At 43.8% G+C, this 12,084-nt stretch overlaps 1 long non-coding RNA gene across 3 annotated transcripts in view; it reads right to left on the bottom strand.

Annotated features, from left to right (window-relative positions):
* Window positions 1-11,653, bottom strand: part of LOC137544386 (uncharacterized) — a 124,291-nt gene extending 112,638 nt beyond the window's left edge. For all 3 annotated transcript variants that reach the window (XR_011025848.1, XR_011025849.1, XR_011025850.1), the window contains exons 1-2: window positions 11,577-11,653; window positions 1,464-1,601 (exon numbers count right to left, since the gene is read on the bottom strand). This is a non-coding gene — a long non-coding RNA (uncharacterized lncRNA). The remainder of the gene's footprint in view (window positions 1-1,463; window positions 1,602-11,576) is intronic.
* Window positions 11,654-12,084: the final 431 nt, after the last annotated feature.

Below are 12,084 nucleotides of genomic sequence, written 5' to 3'. Positions count from 1 at the left end.
TTTTACATTGCCAGGTAAAGAAACCTCTATAATCCACTTAGGAAAATAGACAAACTGTTTAAACATCTTTATGGGTAAATGAGCTCCTGGCTATATAGCTATAATAACTGGCTTATTGTCACTTCAGTGCTTGGAACTTGCTCAAGATGGATGGTAGGGATATAGAATCATCCCACGAGTCAATTGTGGCAAAATCACATCTCGCTCAGGGCAAAAACCATCTATCCCAATTAAGAGATAGCTGTGTATCAATCGTGGTCCAATCACGGTAGCATGGGGATCATAATTTTTGCCAAATTAGATATTTAAATGTTGAATTGGACAAAAAATTGTCTAGTGCATGGGCTGCTTTAGACTTGTAACAATCTCATTGGGAATCAGTTAAGGACTACATGGCCACTGTTACATCTACCAATACATATGCATTTATACAATTACTCCACAGTTCTTTTTATTTGTTCCTGAGCAAATTTTTGTTGCAGTTACATTGTGTTGAACAAACATACACAACATGTATGATAAGTCAGTGTTTATCATCACATCTAATCACTCAATAACCAATTAAATACTTGTTTTTTATCAATTATTGTATAGCACAATGGACCAAAAGGAAGCTCCAGTGGGGAATTATAACCTCCTTCCAACAGAGATCCTGTTCATCTTAACGTTAGGAGGGTGGTGCGAGAAGAGACAAAATAATTCAAGAAGATTCAAAGGAGAAGAAATCATTACAAAAATTAAAAAGCTGACAGAAGACTGAAATATGCAGAAACACAGATATGAAAAATGAAAGGATGTAGATTAAACTAATATAAAGAAGAGTAGCAAAAAAAAAACAACAACAGATAAAGTAATTTACCAAAGTAAATACATAATCTATTTTCCAGAGAAGGGGCCGGCATCTGGGGTCCCCGTGTTACAGTATAGGGGTAGTTACCTCCACCACCTGGGTACCAAGGTGGGGAAAGTGCTGCATAATATGTTGACGCTTTATAAATACAATAAATTCATAAATAGAGGCGTCTTGTCCGCAACATTAGATAAGGGGGAGTCTTGAGGAGGGAATTTGCCACCTCCATTGTTAAGTTTGCCTGTGGAAGTGGTACTGGAAAATGGTATACGGTGTTAAATATATAGGATAATGGTAACAAAATGGGAGTGTGAATAAGTGCACGACTTTGCTAGGAGGAACTTGGGCTGACTTGTGTGCCAGAGGTTCTGTACTAGAGTTCCTTTTGCTTTTCTGCTTGCTCATGACTGAAGGGGAAGGGGGGGGGGGGAGCACAGTGTTTCCTAAGTGTAGAATACTGACATTGATTATTCTTCTTGGATGAACTTGTAAAATAATTGGGTGTGGGTAACAAAATGACAAAATGACCAAAAGAAAGAAATTGAAAAATAAATATTATTGAAACCTTAAAGCGATCCCAAGCTGAAGGTCAAGTTCAAAATAAGATAGACACCTGAAAAGAAGGAAGCCTCAGGATCCTATCTCGGGTCCGTGGTCCCCCATCACTAAGCGCGACCCCTCTCCACATCGGTGCTAAGCAGCTCCTCTTCCTGCAACCCGTGGCTCTGGCTTACTGTGCATGGCCTGTTATCTAGATGGTTTGACAGTAATATGTAAAATAAGCATAAATATTATCTTTTTCATATCACATTTCTCTTAACATTGGATCCTAAAACAAACAAATAATTTTTATTGGATGATTTATTTTAATTTTTTCAGTTACTATGGAGTTTCATCCCACTTAACCTCTTGCTGCCCGTGTCACGCCGACAGGCGTGGCCGCGGCGGCAGCCCCAGGACCGCCTAACGCCAATTGGCGTAAAGTCCTGGGGCTCTGTTTTGCAGGAGATCGCGCGCAAGCTGTGCGCGCATCTCCTGCTTGGGGGGCGGATCGCCATCTATTTATATGGTGCAGCGCTGCGATCGGCAGCAGCACTGCACTGGGGACAGCCGTGTCACACGGCTGTCCCCCTGGGGGACAAGAGAGCAATCGGCTCTCATAGGGTGAAGCCTATGAGAGCTGATCGCCATGATTGGCTGGCTGGGGGGAGGGAGGGAGGGAGGGAGGGATGGAAGGGGTTTAAAGGAACAGGTTGTTTTTTTTAAACACACGAACAAAAATATTTATAAAAAAAAAAAATAAACATGTGGGGAGCAATCAGACCCCACCAACAGAGAGCTCTGTTGGTGGGGAGAAAAGGGGGGGGGCAATTACTTCTGTGCAGTGTTGTGCGGCCCTGCAGCTTGGCCTTAAAGCTGCAGTGGCCAATTTTACCAAAAACGGCCTGGTCACTAGGGGGGTTTAGCCCTGCAGTCCTCAAGAGGTTAAAGCAAGCTGTAGTTTTCAGTGTTTTCAGTAGGAAGCAGTGCTGTTTCTTAATGACTTATACATTAATTGTTATCCAGAAGCATATTTTTGTCAAAATAAAATTGCTAAGTTACTCCATCAGGCATGATCCTTGATGGACATATATATTTTTTTCTGAACTAAACTATGTAACTATGATACAGAGCTAGATCAGAACCAGGCAGTACTAGATGTAAAATCCACAAGATTAAATATGGGATGTCAAAAAGGAGCAGCAATTATTTGGTGTGTACAATCTGACACTGATTTATTCAGTCCCATCCACTTAAACTCTGAATTCTACAATAAAAGTTAAAACAATCAATATACAATTAGATGGATTTAGAAGCCAGGAAACAGTAGTTTGAGATGTGGGAAAAGTGGATCAATTAAAGAAATATCTATGTGTCCGAGTATGCACCAATTAAATAGACAAGCCTGCCAGGATACAGTTATTAATTGGAGATGACCCTATACACAGATAGGGCTAGTGAATAAACTAAATAACAGGAAACTTAAGAATTAACAAAGAAGAAGTGGCACACTTGCAGACTGCATCGCCCACGGTACGCTTTCCAAAACTTCCCCACCGCAAGTGCCATGGAAGTCTATGATGACTTGCATAATTTGTGCAAGATGTGATGCGTAGAGATGGCTCAAACTGTTCACCCGGCGAAGGGGTATTCACGTTGGAATCGGCAGGTGAACACTTGGCATGTTCAATTGGCCCCTATACATTATAATGGAGTCAAAAATGTGCCCCTCCCCCCAGAGTCAGCAGACACATGGCAGCTAATCAGCTATCCTTCCCACCTGGATGGCCCCCACCTATCAGAAAGCCAGCACAGCAGCCATTTTGCAATCTGTGTTTGGCTTCTGTGCTAGGCATATCAGGGAGAGTATGCTGCTGACAGGGAGAGCATTAGGTAGGCCTGTGTTCTGTGTTCTCAGTGCAGATTCTTGCTGCTACCACCTTGTCCTGAACAGCTAAGCCCTTCTTAGGGCTGGTACATTGTTTTTCTTGCTATTGTATTGCTGTTCTGTGTCCACTGCACAAGTTAGCTGACAGGTCTGTCCACTGATAGGTCTGCTGGTCCTAGTAGTGCACTGACCATCCTTCACCACTACTGGCATCTAGTATCCACTACTACCCCCTGTATAAGGCCTCAGTGCAGAATCAGTGTTTTTTTTGGTCACTTAACTGTCAATGAACTACCTCAACCCGACCATATGGGCTGGAAAACCGTGATCACCTGCACTCCCATGAACGAGCGCATAAGCACAGTGACCACTGCACACCACTACATAAAGATTGCCGCCGAGAGGACTAACATTTATGTCCTGGAGATGTCAACTAGCAAAAACAATGATTTCCACACCTGACGTTATCACTAAAGCTCTTTGCGTTTTTTTTGCAGTGTGTTAAACGCAGCGTTTCATCTATCAGTGTAAACCGGGCCTAACCCTTAAACTACCTGATGGACGTGTACAGATGCCAGACATTAAAGCACTTAATTCCACAAATTTAGGACTATACTGTGATTTCTGCCCTTTAGAGATGAAAACATGACTCTGCGTCAACTACATCATTTTTGGTGGGACTTTTGCCATGGATCCCCCTCCGGCATGCCAACGGTCCAGGTGTTAGGCCCCTTGAAACAACTTTTCCATCTCTATTGTGGCCAGAAACAGTCCCTATAGTTTTAAAATTCACCAGCCCATTGAAGTCTATGGCAGAACGCGCGGTTCGCCTGTTCACAAACTTTTGCGGGAAATACATGTTTGAAGTTCGCAAACCGAAAATTTGATGTTCGGGGCATCACTAGTGATGTGGTGTGCAGAAGTATTGAAATCGCCGGAATACTGATGCAAAGTCTGCAGCATGTTACTGTAAAGTCTGCAGCATGTTACCGCAAAGTCTGCAGGATGTTACCGCAAAGTCTGCAGGATGTTACCGCATGATCCATGCCTACCGCACAGATTATGCAGTAATGCAAGTCAATGGGTGACGCAGTAAGTGTGCATGATGGGAGCATGGTGCAATGCGGCATGCATACGTGGACCAATGGGAATCCCAATGACGTACTTCTTGTCCAGCAGCAGGGGGTATGTCACTAGCCTATGCATAGCTCCCTGTTGCTGTACCATGGCACAGGGTCACATGAAGCATCATATATCGCAAACCTCAGTGCAAAACTGACCTATGTCTTTTTTTTTTTCTTTATCTTCATTAGCTATTTTAGTAGTATTACGAAGAAGCTGTGTAAATCCTGTTTGAAGCCTGGGTCTGACCAGTTTCAAGGTGAATTATTTTTTCCTTTGCTTCAACCCTAGCTGTTGTAGTAAATCCCAATAAGATGGTTCTATAGTTTTTCAGTGGTTTGGGTTTAGAACCATCTCAAAAAACAAGTGTTATAAGTTATGGGGAAACGTTCACACCATTAGAAATTAGGCTTTTGCATATTAGTAGAAAGATAGTGCTTTCCAAGTGTGCCAGTTTTTTGTTTTGTTTTTTCCAGACTCTTCTTCTCTTAAGTTCCATTTGTACCCAGTAGGTTCTGGTATTTTCCACGGTGAGACAAGAAAGGTGAGATTCTCCATGTTTTGACATCCTATAACTACTCTCGTAGGAAATCTATTTTTTATGCCAATGTACCATACAAAAAGCAATTAAAGCCATCATGTTTGAGGTTGTTAACCACTTCCCGACCACCTAACGCACAGGGGTGGCTGGGAAGTGGAGCCCGCAAGGACCAGCTCACCCACAGAGGCGGCGGTCCTTTTAGGGGCATGGGCGGAGCGATCGCGTCATCCGTGACGCGATCCTCCGCCGGCGCCTGACTCCGCTCACCCGCCGCAACATCCCGCCAGCCATACGGAAGCGCCGGCGGGATGTTAACCCCACGATCGCCGCACGGAAAGTGTATAATACACTTTGTAATGTTTACAAAGTGTATTATACAGGCTGCCTCCTGCCCTGGTGGTCCCAGTGTCTGAGGGACCACCAGGGCAGGCTGCAGCCACCCTAGTCTGCACCCAAGCACACTGATTTCCCCCCCCACTGCCCCCTGATCGCCCACAGCACCCCTCAGACCCCCCCCCCCCCCCCCCGCCCACCCCCCAGACCCCTGTTTACACCCAATCACCCCCCTAATCACCCATCAATCACTCCCTGTCACTATCTGTGAACGTTACAGTATATTTTTTTTAACCCTTAACTGCCCCCTGGGGACTCCTGATCACCCCCCCACCCCTCAGATTCTCCCCAGACCCCCCCCAGACCCCCCACCCTTGTGTACTGTATACCTCTATCCCCCTGATCACCTGTCAATCACCTGTCAATCACCCATCAATCACCCATCAATCACCCCCTGGCACTGCCACCCATCAATCAGCCCCTAACCTGCCCCTTGCGGGCAATCTGATCACCCACCCACACCAATAGATCGCCCGCAGATCCGACGTCAGATCACCTCCCAAGTGCAGTGTTTACATCTGTTCTCTACCCTAAACACCTACTAATTACCCATCAATCACCCATCAATCACCCCCTATCACCACCTGTCACTGTTACCCATCAGATCAGACCCTAATCTGCCCCTTGCGGGCTCCCAATCACCCGCCTACACGCTCAGATTGCCCTCAGACCCCCCCTTATCAATTCACCAGTGCATTAGTTACATCTGTTCATCCCTGTAATAACCCACTGATCACCTGTCAATCACCCATCAATCACCCCCTGTCACTGCCACCCATCAATCACCCCCTGGCACTGCCACCTATCAATCAGCCCCTAACCTGCCCCTTGCGGGCAATCTGATCACCCACCCACACCAATAGATCGCCCGCAGATCCGACGTCAGATCACCTCCCAAGTGCAGTGTTTACATCTGTTCTCTACCCTAAACACCCACTAATTACCCATCAATCACCCCCTATCACCACCTGTCACTGTTACCCATCAGATCAGACCCTAATCTGCCCCTTGTGGGCACCCAATCACCCGCCTACACGCTCAGATTGCCCTCAGACCCCCCCTTATCAATTCGCCAGTGCATTAGTTACATCTGTTCTTCCCTGTAATAACCCACTGATCACCTGTCAATCACCCATCAATCACCCCCTGTCACTGCCACCCATCAATCATCCCCTGGCACTGCCACCCATCAATCAGCCCCTAACCTGCCCCTTGCGGGCAATCTGATCACCCACCCACACCAATAGATCGCCCGCAGATCCGACATCAGATCACCTCCCAAGTGCAGTGTTTACATCTGTTCTCTACCCTAAACACCCACTAATTACCCATCAATCACCCCCTATCACCACCTGTCACTGTTACCCATCAGATCAGACCCTAATCTGCCCCTTGCGGGCACCCAATCACCCGCCTACACGTTCAGATTACCCTCAGACCCCCCCTTATCAATTCGCCAGTGCATTAGTTACATCTGCTCTTCCCTGTAATAACCCACTGATCACCTGTCAATCACCCATCAATCACCCCCTGTCACTGCCACACATCAATTATCCCCTGGCACTGCCACCCATCAATCAGCCCCTAACCTGCCCCTTGCGGGCAATCTGATCACCCACCCACACCAATAGATCGTCCGCAGATCCGACATCAGATCACCTCCCAAGTGCAATGTTTTCATCTGTTCTCTACCCTAAACACCCACTAATTACCCATCAATCACCCCCTATCACCACCTGTCGCTGTTACCCATCAGATCAGACCCTAATCTGCCCCTTGCGGGCACCCAATCACCCGCCTACACGCTCAGATTGCCCTCAGACCCCCCCTTATCAATTCGCCAGTGCATTAGTTACATCTGTTCTTCCCTGTAATAACCCACTGATCACCTGTCAATCACCGATCAATCACCCCCTGTCACTGCCACACATCAATCACCCCCTGGCACTGCCACCCATCAATCACCCCCTGTCACTGCCACCCATCAATGAGCCCCTAACCTGCCCATTGCGGGCAATCTGATCACCCACCCACATCAATAGATCGCCCGCAGATCCGACGTCAGATCACCTCCCAAGTGCATTGTTTACATCTGTTCTCTCCTCCAAACACCCACTAATTACCCATCAATCACCCCCTGTCACTGCTATCCATCAGATTAGACCCATATCTGCCCCTAGGGCACTCAATCACCCGCCCACACCATCAGAACGCCCTCAGACCACAGCCCTGATCACCTCGCCAGTGCATTGCTTACATCTATTCCCCCCTCTAATCACACCTTGAGACACCCATCAATCACATCCTGTCACCCCCTAGCACACCTACCCATCAGATCAGGCCCTAATTTGCCCCGTGTGGGCTCCTGATCACTCGACCAAACCCTCATATCCCCCTCAGACCCCCTTCCGATCACCTCCCCAGTGCATTGATTGCATCTATTTTCCCCTCTAACCACCCCCTGAGACACCCATCAATCACCTCCTGCCATCCCCCCAGCACTCCTATCCATCAGATCAGGCCCAATACAACCTTTCATCTAAAAGGCCACCCTGCTTATGACCGGTTCCACAAAATCCGCCCCCTCATACACCACTTGTCATCAAAATTTGCAGATGCTTATACCCCTGAACAGTCATTTTGAGACATTTAATTTCCAGACTACTCACGGTTTTGGGCCCGTAAAATGCCAGGGCGGTATAGGAACCCCACAAGTGACCCCATTTTAGAAAAAAGACACCCCAATGTATTCTGTTAGGTGTATGACGAGTTCATAGAAGATTTTATTTTTTGTCAAAAGTTAGCGGAAATTAATTTTTATTGTTTTTTTTCACAAAGTGTCATTTTTCACTAACTTGTGACAAAAAAATAAAATCTTCTATGAACTCGCCATACACCTAATGGAATACCTTGGGGTGTCTTCTTTCTAAAATGGGGTCACTTGTGGGGTTCCTTTACTGCCCGGGCATTTTAGGGGCCCTAAACCGTGAGGAGTAGTCTAGAAAACAAATGCCTCAAAATGACCTGTGAATAGGACGTTGGGCCCCTTAGCGCACCTAGGCTGCAAAAAAGTGTCACACATGTGGTACCGCCGTACTCAGGAGAAGTAGTATAATGTGTTTTGGGGTGTATTTTTACACATACCCATGCTGGGTGGGAGAAATCTCTCTGTAAATGGACAATTGTGTGTAAAAAAAAATCAAACAATTGTCATTTACAGAGATATTTCTCCCACCCAGCATGGGTATGTGTAAAAATACACCCCAAAACACATTATAAGTCCAATGAGTACCTTTTGGATTTCACAGGTCATTTTGCGACATTTGGTTTCAAGACTACTCACGATTTAGGGCCCCTAAAATGCCAGGGCAGTAGAGGAACCCCACAAATGACCCCATTCTAGAAAGAAGACACCCAAATGGTGAGTTCATAGAAGATTTTATTTTTTTGTCACAAGTTAGCGGAAAATGACACTTTGTGAAAAAAAACAATTAAAATCAATTTCCGCTAACTTGTGACAAAAAAATAAAAACTTCTATGAACTCACCATACTCCTAACGGAATACCTTGGGGTGTCTTCTTTCTAAAATGGGGTCATTTGTGGGGTTCCTATACTGTCCTGGCATTTTAGGGGCCCTAAACCGTGAGGAGTAGTCTTGAAACGAAATTTCTCAAAATGACCTGTGAAATCCTAAAGGTACTCATTGGACTTTGGGCCCCTTAGCGCAGTTAGGGTGCAAAAAAGTGCCCATGCTGAGTGGGAGAAAGATCTCTGTTACAGAGATATTTCTCCCACCCAGCATCGGTATGTGTAAAAATACACCCCAAAACACATTATACTACTTCTACTGAGTACGGCAATACCACATGTGTGGCACTTTTTTGCAGCCTAACTGCGCTAAGGGGCCCAAAGTCCAATGAGCACCTTTAGGCTTTACAGGGGTGCTTACAAATTAGCACCCCCCAAAATGTGAGGACAGTAAACACACCCCACAAATGACCCCATTTTGGAAAGTAGACATTCAAGGTATTCAGAGAGGGGCATGGTGAGTCCGTGGCAGATTTCATTTTTTTTTTCCGCAAGTTAGAAGAAATGGAAACTTTTTTTTTGTCACAAAGTGTCATTTTCCGCTTACTTGTGACAAAAAATAATATCTTCTATGAACTCACTATGCCTCTCAGTGAATACTTTGGGATGTCTTCTTTCCAAAATGGGGTCATTTGGGGGGTATTTATACTATCCTGGAATTCTAGCCCCTCATGAAACATGACAGGGGGTCAGAAAAATCATAGATGCTTGAAAATGGGAAAATTCACTTTTTGCACCATAGTTTGTAAACGCTATAACTTTTACCCAAACCAATAAATATACACTGAATGGGTTTTTTTTTAATCAAAAACATGTTTGTCCACATTTTTCGCGCTGCATGTATACAGAAATTTTACTTTATTTGAAAAATGTCAGCACAGAAAGTTTAAAAAATTATTTTTTGCCAAAATTCATGTCTTTTTTGATGAATATAATAAAAAGTAAAAAATCGCAGCAGCAATCAAATAGCACCAAAAGAAAGTTTTATTAGTGACAAGAAAAGGAGCCAAAATTCATTTAGGTGGTAGGTTGTATGAGCGAGCAATAAACCGTGAAACCTGCAGTGGTCTGAATGGAAAAAAAGTGCCTGGTCCTTAAGGGGGGTAAAGCCCACGGTCCTCAAGTGGTTAAAGTAAAACCCCGCATACTGTGTTTGGGTTCACTCAAATGATGAGAAATGCATGCAAATGTTGTCACATAACACCACTGAAAACAGCTGGGGCATTTCAAAATTATTGGCACCTAGCAACTAATGCAGACATGGAGAGAGGTTCTGGCGTTTCTTGTACTAACTCAGTGATCTGCAAACTTGGCTCTCCTGCTGTTAAGGAACTACAAGTCCCACAATGCATTGCAGGAGTCTGACAGCCACAGTCATGAAGGCAAATGCATAGTGGGACTTGTGGTTATTCAAAAGCTGGAGAACAAAGTGTGCAGATCACTGTACTAACTGATAGATCTGCTATAGGCTCTGTTCTAAATAATGCAAAGAAAGATGTCTAGCAAGAAGCAAGTTTCTTCATGAACATGGAGCATGATGAGAAGAACAAGAACATTTTGGTATAAATTGCTCCACATTAATGTCTGTGTTTTTGCTATTCTATTATGTTTAAAAAAAAAAAAAAAAAAGATCAAGAAGCAATGGAGGTTCTCTGCAACCATTCCACTAAGACCTGAACAAGCAGAGGAATGGAGTGAGAGCAGGGACTGTCAAGACCACTTTTAAAGGGAAATTCAGTTTCTCTGGAGAATGGACACGCACTTGTATTGTATTGCTGTATTAATATTTTATAGGTGTATTGAACTGCACATTTTTTCCAGAGTATGTTTTTTTTTTTCAGAGGATTTGGAGAAATGTCAACATTGTTGATACTGCTGCATACTTTTATCTATTGTAGATTTTTTTTTCCATCCTGACCTGTCCACATGTCAAGATTATTGTTTATGTTGTCAAAGTTTATAAACTGTACGTTTTTTCTCTACAGAATCTGTGTGTATACTGTTAGGCTCTTCTAAAAAAAACTCCAAAACATTTCCCCACAGGACAATGTAGTCCAACTTAAAAATGACTATTACCAGCACAAAGTTATCCATGAAAATGCATGAAAAATGGAAAGCTGAATAAATGAAATAAACATATTTTATTGGGAACCACAAAATCAATGAAAAACAATTAAAATAAATTAGGGGTACACTGCCACACCATGGCCATACTACGACAACTGTGTGACAATTGATTGTTGGTCTCCTGAGCATATTTTTGATTCAAGCAGCAAATCGATGGCATAACATGGCACACTTCTATATACCTCAGGATAGTGCCATACCATGATAGTGGCACGATAATGCCATTTCACCACATGTGTCGGATTTCACCTGTCGATGGTCGATGTGTATTTACTGCTTTGAGCATACATGCAATATTTGGTTGCCAAGCCAACATTTTACAGCAAGTGTCTCATATGGTTGTTCGGTTCGCCCTTGGTGAGGCTGAACTTAAAATTTACAATATAGAAAATAAAAATACCTGGCAGCTGAACAGCAGATACTGGTAGTTGTAGTGTGTTTTAGGTTTTTCCTTTAAAAGGAACCTAGTCCAAGTAAAATTATTTAAAATAAACACATGATGTACCTGCAAATGAATACTACATACTTAATTTGTCGTCAGCTTCTCTCAGAAGCTCACCATTTTCTTCTTACAACAATTCCTTCCAGTTCTGTCAAAATTTTATCAGAAATGAAATATATCAGTTGCTGTCAGTTATAACTGAAAATATGACTGCTAAGCAAGTTAAAGGACCACTATCATGAAAAATTGTAAAATGTAAAATACATGTAAACACATACAAGTAAGAAGTCCATTTCTTCCACATTAAAATGAGCCATAAATGACTTTTTTCCGATCTTGCTGTCACTTACAGTAGGTAGTAGAAATCTGAAAGAATCGTCTGATTTTGGTCTACTCCATCTCTTCATGGGGGATTCTCAGCATTGCCTTTATTTTTTATAAAGACACCCCTTGAAAAGGATCTATATAAAGATTCTGGCCAGCCTCCCTGCTCACCACACACTATTTTTAGCAGTTGGATAGATCAACTGGCATTCACTAAGTGCTTTTGAAAATAAAGAAAACCCTGAGTATCCCCCATGAGGATATTGGC

Source organism: Hyperolius riggenbachi, chromosome 2 (genome assembly GCF_040937935.1).
Source record: "Hyperolius riggenbachi isolate aHypRig1 chromosome 2, aHypRig1.pri, whole genome shotgun sequence".
Taxonomy (NCBI): domain Eukaryota; kingdom Metazoa; phylum Chordata; class Amphibia; order Anura; family Hyperoliidae; genus Hyperolius; species Hyperolius riggenbachi.
The sequence above is the reverse complement of the archived record's forward strand: the minus strand, read 5'-3'. Positions and strand labels throughout refer to the sequence as shown.